Source organism: Paramacrobiotus metropolitanus, unplaced genomic scaffold, assembly GCF_019649055.1.
Source record: "Paramacrobiotus metropolitanus isolate TYO unplaced genomic scaffold, Prichtersi_v1.0 Parri_scaffold0000071, whole genome shotgun sequence".
Lineage (NCBI taxonomy): Eukaryota > Metazoa > Tardigrada > Eutardigrada > Parachela > Macrobiotidae > Paramacrobiotus > Paramacrobiotus metropolitanus.
Window position 1 is genome coordinate 593,511 of NW_026570291.1, and position 19,435 is coordinate 612,945.

Sequence of the window (19,435 nt, forward strand, 5' to 3'; positions counted from 1 at the left end):
GACGATAATGTCGTCTATGAACACGAGCACGTTTCTCCACTTCATGTTCGCAAGTGTCAAATCCATTGCCCACTGAAAAGCAGAAGGCGCATCCTTCATCCCAAATGGTAATACCTTGTATTGAAATGTGAACTCTTCGCCAACCATCGTCGTTTTACATCGGTCTTCCGGTTTAATCTTAATTTGCCAAAAGCCACTCTTTAAATCGATTTTACTAAATACCGTTGCTTTATCTAAAGCGTTGAGAATATCATCCACTCTGGGGAGCGGGTAACTGCTACCCATCAATCTCTCATTTAGTTTACGAAAGTCCACAGTTAAGCGCCGGGATTTGTCCTTCTTTTTTACTATACAAATAGGACTTCCCCACGCAGAGTTAGTTGGCTCGATTATGCCGTCTTTAATCATTTCCTGTGTTTTAGCCTGGAGCCATTTCCTATCCTCAAACGACGTGCGATACGGAGGAGTTCGAACCGGCAAACTCGTTCCCGTATCAACAGAGTGCTCATATATAGTACAACATCCGACTGGACGCGCTTTCGTTGGTAACACAGATTTTGCTTCGTAAAATATGGCCTTTAATTCTTCCTTGCTCGGACAAATATCTCCAACCTTAATTTTTGCAAAGGTTTCCTCTGTTTCAGGATCAATGACGCCGGGAGCGGCTGGTTGTAGTTGCACAGCCATGCATTCGTTAATTTTATCCGGTATCGGAGCGCCCTTCTCATCGCGTGAAACGCCGCACGTTTCATCATGGTAACTCTCCTGGAACTCCGGAGAGTCCATCTGGTACACTGCATCGACTAACGCGACTTCACCAAGGTTTGTTTGTTCACTGAGAACCAATGGTTTGTCTGACACATTTACTACACAGACTCTGCAGTTACCATATTCATTCAATGTTAAAACGCCGTCCAACAGTACTGCATTTTTATTTGTTTCCGGTATTTTGCCTTCGTACAGGAACGGCTGAGTGTACAAATACTCATCCTGGAATTCCATAAACTGTTCGTCCGACATTGCCGTAGTTGCGCGAATAATTCCCTGCGAATGGGGCTGGATTATTACCGGTGAGGCCGGAAATAGCTCCATCTTGAAACAGTCGATAGGACCAGGTTCAGGCTCGAAACTGTAGATATCATGTTCTGAGTAATTAATTTCTGTTTGTGCCTGTGCTTGTTTCAGGTGGGCGTCTCTGTACGCCAACTCTATGGCATCTTTGGTGTACACACATGCCGGAATTTCTGTGGACTCACGGACGTCCTGTGATCGCTTGGGAAGATTTTTGGCCACTGGGTGCTGTTGGACCGTTTCAGCAGACATTTGACTTGCCGCCTCCCGCTCTGCATATTCGCGTTTAGTTCTGCGGCTGTAACTAGACTTTTTACGCCGGGGCGAACTCCTTCCTAAACTTTCCGTTGACGGTTCATAGTTTCGTACGGTAGGTTGCGCTGCATTAGTCGCCGTAGGCTCTCTCAATGCCTTCTGTTTCTGAATTTCGTTCCAGATTTCCCACTGTTCATTAATGTTTACATCCACCGGCGTATCATATGTTGCCCTAACGGTCGGAGGGACCAATTCCGACATTTGTTGACTGATCAGGACATGTTGTTGCGGTGAGTTACAAACCGTTTGAGAATTTATCTCCCTATGCTTCTCCGCCTGTCTGTCTTCATAGGAGAGCCGACACGGGCCGATGTTAATGGGCTGCATGCCATCAGCTGGGATAAAGCTACCGTTCTCAAATTCACCTACTGGTGCCGGGTTATCCACTGAAAAGGTAACTTTGCGTTTCCCTGTGGCTTTCTGTGCCTTTAATTGTTCTTTCCGTTTGGTTAATTCGAAATGTCGCCGGTCATTCACGGAATTTCGGCATGTGTCACAATTCTTTTCGTACCGTTCAATTTCAATGATACAGTCGGGCCAATAAAATAATTTCACTAAATACGGATACAATTTCTCATGGGAGCCATACGCTTGCTTATGAATTAAAATTTCATGGAAGCAGGCGATTAGCTTTTGTCGCCATTGGTGCGGTACGTAAATCCTCGGACAAGCACCAGAGTGATCGGGCACTCTGCACAGAATTCCTTCACAGATCATCAGTCTATTGACTTCATATTTAGTATAATTAGTATTCGCATGCGACGGTTTCTTAAACATTTTGTACCACATCCGGCTATCTACACACATCTGTTGCGTTTCACGCCAGAACTGTGGGTCACGGAACATTTTCTCTGTAGGGAATAAGCCCTTATCCTGCGGCCTATCCATCGGCGTCATCCATCTTTTCAATTCCGGATTCCGTGCCATGTACGACGGATAATCATGGACTTCATCAACGTCTCTGCGGTCGCGTTCAACAGGTATAACATTCAATAATTTATTGTTAATGCTGAGACATTCAACTGATTTAGAGGATTTGTCCAGTACACCCATGTATAAGTATTTTGCTGCAGGGTGTTGCTGTAGTACAGCATCAAGCGAGGAAATTTGGATGGGAAGTTGTAAGGGATTATCACCCCCACGAACTTGACTGGAGCCAGAATGAGGCACAGGACTGACCGATGCCGAAGACGAGGTACTTGCACTACTCGAGCTGCTTGCCGGTGACGGCGGAGAGATTTTTTCTCGTTTAATCTGCGGCTGGGACGGCGCTTGTTCTCTCCCCCGCGAACTTGACTGCATATTATTTACAACAACTTCACCGCCTCCCCCACGAACTTGACTTTGTTCTGGGTTTTTCTCCGTCTTAATTTCCTTCTTAATTGCAGGTCGGATGGGTTCGTCAGCCACCGAAGCTGCCTTGGGCAAATATTGCCTGATCATTTCCTGAACCACATTTCGCACAAACTCATCTCTTTGATCTGATCCGGACTTAGCTGGTGTAGCCCGCACGGGCACAACCTCTTCGACTTTGGCTTTTACCGGTACATGAGCGGTATTTACTTTGTTTACTTGAGACGGCTGAGTTGAGCGAGGCCACGACTGTTTGGCTTTCTGTAAGTGCAAAATACAAATTTCTGGGTATGCCTTTGCAAGGATTAAATGGGCCGACTCATAAGGGACAAACTTTGCCTCTTTAGCGACACCGATACGCTCAGTCAACATTAGCGCAGGAATCGATGGCGACGGCTTGACTCCCGGAGGAATTTATGGGTCGAAATCATGCGACCGGATGACATCCGACATAAGGTGAGTTTCACGGCGTAAGAATGCCGGTGCCTTAGGCTGTCTACCCGAGAGGCGCCAAGTCATCGTGTTCAGATCTAACACGAACGGCTTCATTGCCAGGAAGTCTGGACCCAAAACTACGTGGTCCCTATCAAAAGTAGAACTGACCAATATAGCGTGCTCGAAGGCCATCCCGAATTCGGATGGTGACCACTACCGAAAGCGGTTCAATTAATTGCCTTCCTTGGTACGCTGTATGTACAATTCTTCCTTTAACGTGGTCAGGACAACGGTGAATATTTAATTTGAGATCTTTGGCCATTTTTAGGGACATGACCGATATGCTGGAACCCGTATCCAGCATGGTTTTCACTTTCTGGTAATTAATGTCGATTACAGAATACCAAGCCTGGGCGTCCAGAGTTGGCAACAAACAGACATGATCTGCCAACGGATACTGGGAGAAGTCTTGGACTTCCGTTTTATGACGCTGTGGCGTTGGCGAAGACAAGCCGGCAGGTAGGTCCAATTCCATCATATTGATTTGCTGGGGATTGTTGTACCGAGCCAACAATTCTGCAGACTGTTCATACTGGCGAGGGAGTACATACTGATTTGTACAACCTGCTCCAGGGTGTAAACCATGGCAGCGGAAGCAAATTTCAACTCCGCGATTTGTTCGCCATTTATCCTTTTGAATGTTTCGTTCGTCAAACGGGGGCTGATTATTAGCTTGCTGGTTCGGCCGAAAATTCTGATTTTGATTTTGCTGGCGGTTGTTGTAATTATTATAACCACCGCGCTGGTTATTATTTCCACGGTAGTTATGATTTTGCCGATAGTTCCCACCAGACCTGATTATAGCGTTATTAGTTATTATTAGTTAAGGGCAGTCGCTGAGTTACGTACGCAATAACTAAGTTAACTGGCTGCTTCTAATAAACTGTCATGATTATTAATCTTCAAGTAGATGCATATCACTTCACCAGATTTTGATGCCATTGATTTACCAGATTTGAGACAACAAACAGCATTATTGATTTTTCTTAAAACTGATTTTGAGAAAATTCATGCATTTTCTTATGTTTCTTTCATGTTTTCCTGAGGGAGAACGATAAGAATATCTTGGTTAAGATAATTTTCTCTCCTCAAGAAGGAATAAAAGTCCTTATCTGACAAAAACTCCCTCATTCTCGAAAATTTTTTGTTCTTATTCTTTCCCTGATTTTTAGTCATCCGGCAACTTTTTTATCTTTACATACGTTTCCCACTTCAACCCGAGGTTCTTTTCAAATTCTGACAGTTTTGGGAGGCGTTATAGATTCCTAATGGGCGTGACCCTCAGAATGCTGTACATTCCGGTGTTGAACTTGCTTCATCGGTTTAATTCATCAAATTGGAAGAAAACTACAGACGCTCAACCGGTGATTTTGGTGCGTTAGATTTTCCTCGTTTGCAATTGCTAGAAAAAGCCTCGGGCGTAATAGTGCACGTTTAACGAAATCACCATACTTTTTTATTATGGCAATTATGCGATCTACGGTTAAAATGCTTAAATGCACATACTCTATAAATAATTTCATTTTGCTTTCAAACGAATTTCTACGTTGAGCCACTTTTGTATTTTTTCGAGTGCGCTAAAGTTAAGTTTCATCTTCGTTAAGCTTTTCTCCCGAGTTAGCTTTAATTAAAAAACTCGCGTTAAGTTAAATAGTTAGTGCTTATTAGCCATTCTTCCCACGATTTTATTATTATTATTTACAGGGCCGTCCTGATGATACTGTGGATCAAAATTTTGTACATTTTGGACAGGCTGCGGTTGCGGGAAACTGGCATCATCGGATTCATTATCTGCATGGGGACTGGCATAGCAGCTTGCATCGGAATGGGCTGTTGAAATGTCTGCGCGAATTGTACAGGTTGTGGGTCAACAAACTGCGGTTGTTGATACACAGGAACAGGGACAAACTGCGGCTGAGCAACATTCAGGATAGGCTGTATTGGAGCCGAATTCTGTTGTTGTGGAATCACCGTTTCAGTATACGAGCGGGAATATCCTCCGCGATTATTCCCATAATTTCCTCGGCCTCCCCGAGTCGGGTAATAATTCCCTCTCTGAGACGAGCCGCCGCGGCCGCCTCGATTCTCGTAATTATTATTATTGTTATTACTACCGGCACTTCTTGGTCCTGCAGATACATTTTTCTGTGCTGGCTCCGGCACTTTCTTATCTTTATTCATACGTTTCCACAGCTTCTCACACTCCTGTAATTTCTTTTCAAATTCTGAATAATTTTTAGGAGAGGCGTTATAGATTTCACGGAACCATGCCGGCCGGTGACCCTCCAGAAGTGCTGTACACCCTCCAGAAGTGCTTCAACTTGCTCCTCATCGGATATCTTCAATTCATCAAACCATGGAAGAAAACTATCCAGGTAAGCGCGAACCGGCTCATAAAAATCCAGTTTACGATTATTCATTTTTCTGCGAATGTCGGCTTTAGAAAAAGAGCCGTTAAAATGTGCGACTATTGCAGGTTTAAAGAAATCAGTCCATGACTTTCCTTTATTATCCCTCCAGAACTTGTCGAACTATTGGAAAGATGCTCCCGTAAATGCACCGGTTACTCTACGACAAGTAACCTCATCGTCCCAATTGTTTGTGGTACGACACTGTTCTACGTTCATGAGCCACTTTTGTATTTTTTCGGGATGGGAGTCATCAAAGGTAAGCAATTTCATACTTCCCACTTTATCACCTCCTTTCTCCGCGAGCTTAGCTATTAATTCAACAACACTCTCTTGTGTAAGTGCTGTTCTGTCAGATATTTGAGTTTGCTTAATTAGCCATTCTTCCAGCTGAGGATTTCTGGAGACAGAATCATTACTGGCCGTACTGCTGGGACGGCGGATGGGATCATAATCTAGCGGGATGCCATCCATTAATTCATTTTCTGTATCCGAGCCATCCCTGTTTTCAGCTCCACGTGTCTGACGCATATCTTCTGAAGTTTTTCTAAAGACTTCCTGACGAAGATCTGTGGATTTGCCTTTTTTCTGTTTAGACGTTGACGTTTCTCTTGGAATCTGACTCTCTGAAGACGAGCGCTGTACAGAGTGAGTTTCCGAAAACTCGACACGTGACTCCTGTCTAGGTTTCCTCAAAATGCCGGCTGGGTTACCTGCGGCAGCTGCAGGCTGTTCATTGGATACCGAAAAGTTCTGAGGATCAAACAGTGAAAACTGAGACGGCCGCAAGACATCTCCTGTCGCTACAGGTGCTTCCCTTTCAAAGTGCCTCTGACCGCCTCCAAGAGCAACACCTGGGTTTCGAAATTCATGGAGCTGAGTGCATGGTTGCCGGAATTCCTCCTCCATTTTAGTAAGTTGCTCCTGCTTTTCAAACCACTGATCTCGAAGCTGCCTATTTTCTTCATACAACCGGTTACAGTTTTCGGACTTTTCGTACGCCGCGGCTTGTGCTTCTTTCTTAGCTTTAACAGCTTTTTCGCAATTAGCGCATTTATTAGAAGTCTTAAACTCTTCCCATTCGGTTTGAGCTTTTCGAATATTTTCTCTTTCTGAATTCAATAAACCTTGAAGCCGGTCAATTTCTTTCTGACTTGTTTCATTTTTTTCCTTAGGTATATGCATCAAGCCAACTGAGGATAACTTGTTGATCTGAACGTTCGCGTTCGTGAGATCTCGCTGGAGCGTATCCTCCCTGTCCTTGGCGCGCTTCTTTTCATCGTCTAAATCCTTGGACAACTTCTGAGATAAGTTTTGCGCATCCAGTAAGTTCTTGCCGGTCAGTTTATGTGCGTCTTTTTCTGTATTGAAATCTCTCAGAGCCTTCGTCAACTTCAGCTCCAAATCACTTACTTGCTTCGCTGTATCAGGGAGTGTCTGTGCCTTAAAACCATCGATAGTAGTTCTTGCGGCCGACAATTCCCTCTGCACGTCTTCCAGCTGTTTCTCTAAATGTCGGTTCATATCAGTTAAACCGTCTTTTTCATTTTTCATACCATCATAAGCGTTCTGCGCATTTTTATTGGCCTCCCTTAACCGGGCTAAATTATCACTTGCAATCCGTAATTCGTTGGTCAGCCGATCATTTGCTGCTTGTTCGTTCTCAAACTTAATCCGCATTTCATTGAAATCATTTTGAAATTTTGATTTCTTTCCGCTTCAACTCGAGCGTCTAAAGACATCGAGTTTCCCATTTCATCGACTTTTAGTTTTGTAGTTGCTATCCATGTACGCAGACCCTGGAGTAGCACGGGCATCGTCTTCCGAGCGACTAATCCGACATCCTGATCGGTTTGAGTGCTTGCCAACATTTCATCCACTTCCTTTGCTTTGGTAAGGAATTCTTCGTCGGGTTGCTCGAAATCTTTTTCCGATACAAAGTCGTGTAATCTTAACTGAGATGGGTGAAATGACATTGCACCACCCATAATACTCTTCTTTCTTGCAGATGCCTCCGGAGCTGCACACTCGTTTTCGCCAAAGGCTACATGAACTGGAGTATCATCCTCTGATCGACTATCCGACTCATCCATATCAAAATCTGGAGGCAGCTGGTCTTTGTCGAGCAAGCTTTCCTCGGAAAGTGGTTCCACCAGTTTGAGTGGCTCTGTGTTCGGCTCACTTCGGGTAATTTGCTCGAATTTATCGTTAGGTTTAACTTTTGCCGCTACGGCTCTTTTGGGTCGTTCGTCAGAAACAGACTCCTTTGTTTTTTCAGCAATTTTTGCAGCTGCTACAGACGCTGTGATAGCCGCCTGTCTACGATCTTCCATATTCTTCTTATATCCAGGTAGCCATTTATAGGCCTTTTTTAGTGCTTCATTAAACTGATCATCCGTGATATCCAAATAGGCTTCCGGAATGCATTTTTCGGTATCATACCATGCATTGTAATAAAATGGGACCCTTTTGTTTGGATCCACCGACTTCCCAAATTCTTGGAAATCCACCCACAATTTGCCACAATAGGCTCTCGAACCTTTTGGCGGCTCTACGTTGAGTGCGAAATACATTAAACCTAACGGTATCTCGTCGGGTTTGAATTTGAATCTGGTTTGTGATGCTGCCGCTTCATATGGACCATTTATCACTTTATCTTCCGGAATTTGGCTTAGCGCCTTCCTTTTATTTTCTGGATCAGACATTATCACGGTACGTACAGTAACTATTGTGCTACTGTTTCCGTAATGTCAAAGAATTGCAATTGTGCAATTCAATTTCGCAATACAGTCCTCCTTTAAGGTTTGAACTGTTCTGCGATAATTTTTTCACAGCCGACCTTTGCGGTTTCGACTGTTAAAATGATTGTTAAAATTACTCTGCTGCACTTTGCGTGCTGCCGTAATCTTAACTCCACAGGTCAATCACCGTTTGCCGGTGTTTACCTTTTTCACGGTCAACTACCTCTAGCTGCTGATTCTGGCTACCGCTTGCGGCTTGCCTTTATCGAGCTGCTGGAGATCGTTATCACACCTGGCCACTGACAGTGGCTCAGTACTCACTATCTGATCTATCTGCAAGCCAGGTACACTGACACAGCAGATTACGCTTTATTCGCCGAGGTCACTGCTTTGCGCAGATAACCCGGAAATTACCCACACATTATCACTTTACGCACACAGCCGACCTTTAAGGTTTCGACTGTTTTCCTACGGTCCGAATTAAATAAATTTAATTTAACTGGCGAGGATGCTCAGCCGTGAGGAAGCTCACCATTTGCGAGGAAGCTCGCCAAAAATCAATTAAATTAGGCCAGATCGGGAACGCTGACCTCCTTCGGCGTACCTTTGCGGTTCGACGCCTTTTTATGCGGACCACTTTACTAATAAATTACCATCAAACTTTCCACCAATAATTTTCTGTTACATCGGGAAAATTAAAAGACACCGATGGGCGCCATGTCGTGTATAAGCGTTCACACCGGTTAAGGTTCCATGAACAATCTTTACTCTTCCACGCCTGTAATGCTCAATCGGTAGGCAACTCTATCTCAAACTGTAACAGATAAACTACGGTGGAAATAAGAACGACTCAGGAACAAGAGAACTCAGGAATCCCTCCGGAACAATCCAACTACAACTTCCGGTCGCGAGTCCTGTGAGGATCGGCAAGAGCGAGGACGATTGTGTCACGAGCAAACCTGTATCCTATGCAATAATCCGGGAACGATCATGTACATCAGAAGGAACAAGTATTGCTGTCTCTTTATCCAATTCACATCACAGTTCACAACGCAAGGAAATCATAATTAGAAAGCAGTCTCCAAGTCGATTGATTAGCGACTGCTGCCGATATTAGCGACAACCAGAACTTATATAGACTCTGCGTTATGACATCATATACATCGCTAGTAAAAGAGAGCAAATCACAGCATTGATTGACTAGATTATCTGTTATGTTGCAGGTGGAAGGCGGACAGTCAGCATCCGTACGTACACTCCGGCGTGTGATCCTACTCCCACACGTCAGAGAATAAAATTTTTACTCTAATAAAATCACCATGACATCTTTTGAATATTTTCAGCCGCCGTGCAAGGATCAGTATTAAACTATGAAACAAAAGAAACCAAACAGCACAAAAAAACAAAAGATGAGGAAACCGATAAACGGATAACAGAAAACTATGATAAAAATATTTCATTCGGGTTTTTACGATGAGAATTCCCACCAGTCTGTATCATAGCCTTCATGCATATGATCCACCAAGGCTCGCCGGCGTATTTCGCAATAACTGGCTTTATCCTGCACTTTCTGTTTGATTTCCACCGCGTTCTGACCGGTAATATCCCGTTCCAGGTAACCGGATAGGGTTTCTGTCGCATTCTCCAGATCATGTTGATTATCTTCAAACATGATCTGCTGATTGTTCTTCCGCAGGTAGAAGGCGAATACGTACGTGTACATTAAAGTTTGGCGACACTGTTGCAGAATATTCACTCTGTAATAGAAAATTATCCATCGTAAGAAAGCTGAACGCGAGGCCAGCGTCGGCTAATAAACTTACGCTTTCTGTAAGAACTGCACTTCAATCCAGGACATATTGTGCTGCTGTAATTCTTCCATCTTGAGGAGAATGGAGTTGTTTAACTGAAAACATAAAACGGTTCAATAATTATAAATAAGTTTACTTTTCACCATAAACACCATATCCTGCCGAACAGGCGCTAACGCGTTAAATGTATCTGCCAATGGAAATCTGACGGCTCTTCCATGGAATCTGAACAGCTTCCTGCTTCCCTCTTTCTACCGTCGTATTATGCCCAACAAAAATGCCCACCAGTTTCGTTTGTTGAAAGAAGCGCGCGGCATGGCTCTATCGAAACTGAACGCGAAAATCCTCGACAACGAAGAAATACAGAAGTTATTGAATCAGTTTCAACAGCATGCACAGAGTTCGGCGCAAGTTGGTAATAACTAATAAGTATTCGTACCGAATACGTAGTAAGCATCAGCCGCTGATGCTTACCGGCTTACGTTTAAATTTTTATTGCTAGGAAGTAGGACCGCTGATGATCAGCGTTCCTACTTCCTTGCAATAAAATTTGTTGCATCGTCTTCGTGCAGCCTGAGATTTTTGTGACTGAAAGCTTAATTTTTAGTTAAAAAACAAACGTTGCAGGATAATTAGGAACGTTACTCGTGGTAAATCGTTACAGTTGTTGCAGCTCGAACGTTCACTCACGATTAGTTTAATAGTACCATACATGCCACTGATTATTAAGAAACAAGCTTTCTGTGCCATCCCATTAGTTTTATTTAACAGTGGCAGTATATTTAGCATACAAAAATCTATTAAATTATTCTTCTTTTATTTCTCAGCTTTTATTTTCTATTATTTTAATCGGTTTCACTTTTGTTCTTGTAGAATTCCGGTGCGAAAGCGGAGGAGAAGCATTATCTGACATTCAAAAATTATTCCACCATTCGACGCGCATCCTCGCCTAAAGTGCAAGCATATCTCCGTCCCACCACCTTCCTGGCGTTGATCTGCACGGAGAATGCGCGACAGCAATCTAATCCGCGTTGCGGATCTGTTCAATTTTGTGGTGCGGAAAGTCTGGCTGGAATGGACGCGGTTGGCGTTGTCACTGTACGATCTGGAAGGGAATGGTTTCCTTAAAGAAGCGGATCTCGAGCAGTTCATCGATGAGCTGATTCCCACTCTTGACTCGCTGGCTCGCATGGATCCCGATTTTAAAAAGTTCTACGTATGCTCCGTGCTGCGCAAGTTCTTTTTCTTTCTGGATCCAGGCAAACAGGGCAGGATCAAAATCACCCGTGTACTGGGATCGACACTCATGCAGGAGCTGATGGATGTAAGGTGTAGTAAATCCAGAAAGCCGATAAAGCCCACAATAGCGCTAACTTGTAAAGTGGATTGAGTCAAAACTTATTTACTTTATTCTTTTTGGTTAAATACTTCGATAATAAGTACGTAGGTACTAGGTAGTAAGTATATTAAGCAATGGCGCGGGGTTTCGTTCTTATATTGCAACTTTAAGAGTGTTGCATTATAATTACTTGATAACTGTAGGTTGTTGAAAACTTTTTTGGATTCCTTAAAGAATTCTGTAACCTTTTTGTTTGAATTTAAATAGTGCTTTGTAAGAAACCCATTCGCCGGTAAACAGTACGAATAAAATAGTAGTTTCAACTAGTTTCCTGGTGAACTTTTAAGCCGTGCTGCAAATACCTACGTACACAGCCCATAGAATGATAGAAGTAATAGATTAATGATCTGTTTGTTGAATTGGCTAAGTACTAAATAGGTACTTAATATGTATGTTTAGATATCCTGTAAAGGCAGTAATTATGAAGTTTCTGGTTTTATTAATCGTTCATTTCTCACTTAAAAGTCGGAGGTTACGTTTATAAAAACTGTAATTAAATCACACTACAGTTTTGGCTGTTTGGAGTGTTGCGTGAATGGTTGTACAGTACCGTAACTGTCTGTTACTGTATCGCGCATTAGTTTTATTGTCGTTATACATTCGTGGTGTGTCCGCAGTACGTTGGCTATAATTCAATGGCTTTTCCATGATAGCGCAAAGAAGTTCTGTCTCAACGTTATGACAAAAATGGGAATAGTTTTGTGTCATACATTTTTTTCTAGGTTTAAGAATCTGGCGAGAAGCCGGATAAGAACTGGTTTACATTGGAAGCCAGTATGGACACGTACAACGACTATCTGTCTCTGGACCGGAAGCGCAACGGCCTTCTATCCCGGGAAGAATTCGTCCACTATCCCAAAGCCAGTTTAACGGAAGCGTTTGTGCGGAGAGTGTACGAGGAGTGTTTGACGTATGAAGGCGAGATGGACTACAAAACCTTCCTGGACGTGGTGCTGGCACTGGGCAACAAAAACGAAGCACCGGCGGTGCGCTTTCTCTTCCGGATCCAGGATGTCAACCATCAAGGCGCCATCGATCGACAAGCAATTTAATATTTTTATAAAGATTATAAAAGCTCATACTTATGGATAATGTGCATCCGCCTACGTTTGTGGATGTCGTCGGGGAGATTTTCGATATGGTAAGCGCACAATTCTGACAAAATCAGACGTTCGAAGGATTTATTTTGTTAATATAATAAATTCAAATTTGATGACGCGTATCGTGATGGTATTTGAAATCAAATTCGCCTTGCAAACATGAAATGTCGTTGAAGTTAAGCACATACAGTGAACGATTAGCATTGCTTTCCCTCGTTTCAAAAACTGTATCTAATGAAAGCGACGTTTCTGTTTTCTGTTGTGTTACTAATTTACTGCGCGTTGCAGGTGCCCAGTCGACAATACGGATGGATTACTTTCCGAATTGATCCACAGTCGTTTAGGCGGGACTGTTTCTCAATCGCATTACGCGCGCGCCGCGTAATGCTTGCACCAACTTGCACACAGCAATAATTAATTTTCATGTCTTCCCATTTACTGTACTTGCATCTATACTTCTATTTTTAACCGTAGACGTGATGTACATGCATTATAATTTGATTACAAATGATTTTTGAAGTGTTTGAAATTTTGTTTTGCGAAGTATACAACAATGTTCTGATAGTTTTTATGGCATAACAAGTATACATAAATTATTCCAGAATGTTTTTATTTCTGTTACGAGTCTTACGACAAAACTAAAATATTTAAGTATTTATACACCCTGTTACTAACTTACTAGACAGTACAGTAGACACAGTAAGGTATGAAAACTAAAAATGCAATACACCGACACGTAGCATACCCGTACTAAGCGTACTTAAGCACTTATAAACAGTGTTAAAACTTATTGTTAGTACGGATCTGTACAGTGAATTTTCATAATATAGTATCAACTCTTCAGTCTCGAGTTCGTATAAGGACGATCTGTCCGCATTGTTCATTACATGTACAGCAGCGGTTGACACTACTGAAACTAACAATTGTGAGATCCATTGTGCACAAATCAAATCGCATAGCCGGTCGCAGAATTGTGTCACAGTTTTAAGCTGACCGCCGCATTGTCGTCACGTCACCGCCTCGACCAGTTAAATGACATTGAAAATTGAAGATTCAACTGGGTAAGCTTATTGTCAGCGTCGCTAGAAGCCTCGCCGCCCTCGCGTAAGTATACAATTTACACTTTACGGTCGTGCATCAACGGGCCAGTGGCTGTCCGGGCAGTTAAGTTCACTTCCGGTGTACACGACTGGAATTCGTTGCATCTGGAAGCGTTGCATGCGCGTCTTGCAGCCATGCAGCCATGCAGCTGACAACAGATAAGTGTAATGGATCTTGTTTAAGCGTAGAAAAAGGCTGTAACCCTTTCTGTAAATAAGTACGAATGCTGGTTGCACACAATGTGAATGGTGACCTTTCAGTGAACATAGCGACGCACGTATAGTACATCGTGCGTACAGTTTATGTTTTCTTAATTGCCATATGTACATGAACCGTATATGTTTTAACGATTTAGCAGTTCCCAGAAATTTGTAGTTTTCCCATATGCCTGCTGCATCAAAATTCCAAATCTGTAATTATGTGAAAGAAATTCGTATTTGGTGTTGACACTCCATCTGCCAATGCATGCATCATTTCTTCTTCCGGCAACGGCATGGCGATCTCCATAGGTACAGAGTCTGTAGAACTGCGAACTTGTGAAGTACAGTAAATATTTGTACACAACGTACATTACCGCCACAGAGTGCAGTACAATGACAATAATTAATAGTAATAAACTAATAATTAATAGTAATAATTTTGCTTTTGCAGAATCTCGACTTGGTTTTCAAACTGGCACAAGCGGGGGCAGGTGACCCTTGCACATAGACTTGATCTGTCTGTCATCGTAATTCAAACAATCTACCCATATTTCCCTCTTCAGGTGTTTCGGCATTTTTTTCATAATCGAATATTATATAATGTATGCTATATCTTCCCTGTATGTACTTGTCCAGTCAGCCGCCGTAGTTTCGCGGTGCGCAAAGCGCCCATGCAGTCGTGCGGGGTGGCGTAATAATGCCTCGTAATACTCCGGGTTACCTGTTACCACATAAATTGATATTCCTTGACTTCTTGTACTATTGATATAATGTTATCATTTATTAATAAGTATCGTTTTACTACTCGTAGTACTGTACTGCAAATCCCAGTCGAAATCAATGTGTAGTGTGGAAGCTGCGGACCTGCCGCAGTGACGTCATTCTACGGTCTACCTGTACAGTTAAATCGGTCGCCGGTTGGTGAAGTCGGAAAAGAAAGTACTCGCAAGGTCGCAGCGAAAATAATACGGCCAGGTAGAAATAGCCGACTGTGGAAATAGTGAATGCCTGTTCACTACGAGTGAGGATTAATTCTGTCGAAATTCGTATGCTACAGTACGAACGTACCCTCGTTCGACAGAACGTACCTACATAGACAAGTGAACCCACCAGAACTTCACAGTTTTTAAAATTTAATTATATCGTGAAAATAAAAACCCTTCGGAACGTTTCCTAAGCGGAAACCGTAGTACGTAGGCGCTGGAATTAGGTTGATTACGAGTACGAATAAACGCGGAAAAGGTTTTGAAATATTTTGTCTTGTTTCTGTGGAAAGGGTACAGGCGTAGGAAAATAGGAATGCAAGCCTGTTGCGCTTCATTCGCTTTCTTGACATGCATTCGTTTTCTTTCCATAATATTCTTCTTCTCAGCCTGGGCACAGCATTCTTGTCCTGGGAAATGAGCAATTAAGTGTTCCAGTTCAATAAATTTTTTTCCTATCGGAGATAGTATGGACTATGGAGCTTAGTCACGCCCCAGATACTGACAAACTGTAGAATGGGTGGAATGAGAGAAAATGAGAGCGATCTTTACTTTTAATCTCTTTTCCCGTTAGAGAATAGATAGACGCAAAAGCTCACAATCTGAACAGACAGGATCGTTCTGACCTTTCGCAGTAACCAGTACAACTCTGCACTGGTACGTCTACTACTACATTTTATGGTAGGCTGCCGGCCTTAACCGTGCAGCGCCTACGTAAATCGCCATTGCAAGAAATATTAACCGAAGTAGAAAAATTTGAAAAAAGCAAAGTTTTGTTCGTCTCCTGTTATATTTTACGCCTGTTTTCATGACGCATACAATCATGCGGGCGTGATCTTTTTCATCCATACTCTGCTGAGTTGCTCAACAAAACATCAGAGGAACTTAGATTTGCAGTACGGGAGCAGAACAGTGAACCCACTATTTGGACAACAATGGTACGGATTACGGACGCAGAGACGCCTTATATTACAGATTTTTCCGAATCGTGTTTGACCTTTTTAATAATTATCTACACTTCTTACTTAAATTTTATAAAAATTTCTTAACGGCTGGGACCGATGCGATCAACCGTTGCGATTTGTGCATTGCATAAAAACTTACGCCGCAAAAGGTTGTGTACGGATGTAGATCTCGTAAACTGGTTATATGAATACTAACTACGTGACAAGTGTCCCCGACACTTTGCCGTTGTCTCGAATGTTAACCCGATCCACACATCCAATCTGCACGCTCTAAAGTGCAACAGAATCCTCTCAGTGTCAAGAGTGTTCCTGCATCATCAGTTTTCTGGAAAGCCCAGTACCCACAGTCCAGTGGTCACTCAAAAGCTTGTTACCATGGTTGCCATTAGCTTAACATGGGCTGTTTGTAAATCCCCGGATTGTTATTATGTGTTATTATATCGAATTGTCATTGAAATTAGCGAACTGCGAATTAGCAAAAATAACAGGTTCTGCTCACGCCTGTTTATTTTGTTCGTGCCTCCTTATTGTAATAAACATCGTGCCATTATTTAATACACATGCAGTTAACCTTTTAACATGCTCGAAATCCCAAGACATTATTCATCCGTGCTGGGCTTGTATCGGTATAACTGTATAAGAAAGCGGCATAATTATTCGTAGTGTTCACTGTTCAACAATTAACAACCCCAATTGGTCTGTTCGTATTACTGGCATTCACGCTCCGCCTCCAGGCTTTGTTCTACTAAGGCCTCGTCCCTTTCTGTAGCGAATCTAGCTTCCGTACAGTGCACCACCGTCCCAGAACAGCAGGTACGCGATACGGTATGGCAGTTTTCGATTCGCGTACCTGGCTACCAAGGAAAGATTCGGGACGGAGGTGCACTCCGTATCCGAGTGCGTCCCGTATTCGCAACGGGTAGATACGATGCTTCGCGTACCGTACCTCGTAGCCTGTACTAACCCTGCGTCTCATATCAGGCGAAAATTAAACGCGCCCTTTTTTCGCATACCGTCGAAAACAAAGAAAAACGATACGGTACGCGAAGCCACCTTCAGAGGTGGCTTTCCTTGGTATCCGTCGTTTCTCATGATAATTTTCAAGAAATTTTTTCGCCTAATAATCTTGAACACTTATTAATGGAATTTTGTTAAAAATGGATTATGATGCCGTTTGTTCTGATGACGAGAACGAAAGCGTTACAAAAACTGTTAGTGCAGTATGTATGTCAGTTTCTAGTGCAATTCAGAATTTATTTGGTGGTTTAAAAAACTTGAGTACTAAGGGATATCTATCTCGTGGAGGTAATAAGAACGTTAATCGCCGAGAAATTCGTTTTGCTGCGCAAAACCTGTACAAGCGATATCCTGGGCATTTATTCTTTGAGACGTACCACGTTAATGCGGATGTTTTTCGTGAAATTGTGGAAAAATTACGTCCATATTTTGAAAAGAGTTCGACGAAGAGGCCTTATTCTACGGAATGCAAAATCGCTGCCTGCCTCCATATGCTGGCACACGGATCATCGGTACGGTCACAGTGCGAACTTCATGGTTTGTCGCGCTCGACGACGAGTAGAGCTTTTCGGACGTTTTGAATGCCATGAAGAAAGAATACTGGTCGCTTATACAGTTTCCCGACGAAGATGGTATGATGCGTTCGGCCCGTGAGTTTGAAGAAAAAGGACTGCTTTATGGCGCTGATTGGGTACCAAAAATACTGGGAGCAGTGGACGGGACACATCAACATTAAAGCACCACACTCGCCCCGAAAGCTACGTCAACAGGAAAGGGAATTATCTCTTAACGTGCAGGCTTGTGTCAATTCTTCTATGGAATTTATACATCTATATGTTGGAGCTCCTGGCGGGTGCATGACCAGAACGTGTACGACAATTCGGGCTGGAAGGCTTAATTCCAGAGAACTGGATGATTTTGGGTGAGTATACGCACTAAGGAATTTAAAGGAATTTGTTATTTTAGAAATAAACGAGTCTATAGTGCTGACTTAAATTTGTACTGCTGTTAATTTCTCCGATTTTTAATAGCTTTAATATTTTTCTACTAATGTTGTGTAAAAAGGTAAAATTAAGTAGTGTATTTTTTCATTTTCGAGATTAAATTTCAACGAAGTAACGCAATTACAAGTTATTATTGTAATTTGCAGGTGATGGTGGGTACCGTGCGACAAGAAAAGTTTTGACACCGTTTAAAGAGAACGGCCGTCTCTCTGCTAGGCAGGAAGATTTCAATGAAATTCAGTCCAGCTTAAGAAAAGTCGTTGAAAGAGCTTTCGGCGTTCTGAAGCGACGCTTTCGAATTTTAAAGTTTTTGGATTATGACGACATGAGTGCAATGAAGCACATTATTATTCTGTGCTGTCTGCTTCATAATTTGGACATCAAATCCGTAGATGATTTTACGTTGGAGGGGGACGATCATGTCGAAGCGGTTGATCTGGATGATGAAGTGGATGATGTTGCCGAAGGAGCATCTACCGATTTTAAAAGCGCTCTAGTTGCGCGGATGCTGCCAAATTCGCTGGGTTAAGAAATCGGTAAGTGTAAAATTTTTGGTAAATTTATTCATGCAGTTTTATTAAGCCAATAGCTATCAAAATAACAAAAGTTGCAAACGCGGGCATTATCGTCCGTAGATGCGTAAAGCCCTAAGTATGTTTTCCTTGGCTTTCTATACAAGTACTGTATGCCCGGAAGCGCGCATAAAACCAGTAATTTTACTTGTTGGTACAACGGAACTTACGTGCCTGTATGTACTGGTGGGCATTAGGTTGCATATGCCTTTTAAATCTACTTGTCTCTAAACTGAGGTGAGCAAATTGCTATAATAATGTTATAATACGAGTACATAACGCTTTTTGTATGATATATCTGTACACGTGAATATGCACTAGATTCATTCACAATTTGCATTTGTAATCAGATATGTCGGCTTTTAAAAATAGCTGGTCGTACGTGTGCTGTACTGTTAATTATTCACTCAACCGGCAAGTCAAAGTGAACGGCTTACATTACCGCTGCAGTTTGTTTATCGAGTTTACGTATATTATTTTATTTTGATTCTATAGCACAGGTGCTGTTTTTATTTTTATCTCATTTTTATCCATGGAGACGCTTAAGGATCGACACACATGGTTTTGGCTTGTTTTGTGAAAACTGGTTATCTAATCATCAATAACTCCTGCATATTGACAGGGAAGGTGACCTAACGAAGTGGACCTGATGCGAGTGAGAATCTGTTGCTGCGCTATGGAAACACTGTAGAGTGGTGGCTAAATGCCAGTACGGTACAGTATACAATGCGCGTTGAAGTCGTCGTTTATGCTGCGGTTAGCTGTTTAAATGTGGATGAAGTTGAAAATGGATGGACGCCCTTGTACCTCGGAGTGGCTGCGCGATCATTATGAAAGCGCTTTATCTTCGGCTCTCATTCTGGACTGTCATCCTCATGCAGAATACAATTATGTCGGCCA

The 19,435-nt window shown here is 42.5% G+C and overlaps 1 pseudogene; it reads left to right on the forward strand.

Annotated features, from left to right (window-relative positions):
* The first annotated feature begins 9,890 nt into the window (after positions 1-9,890).
* On the forward strand, positions 9,891-13,255 carry LOC129594769 (serine/threonine-protein phosphatase 2A regulatory subunit B'' subunit gamma-like; annotated as a pseudogene).
* Positions 13,256-19,435: the final 6,180 nt, after the last annotated feature.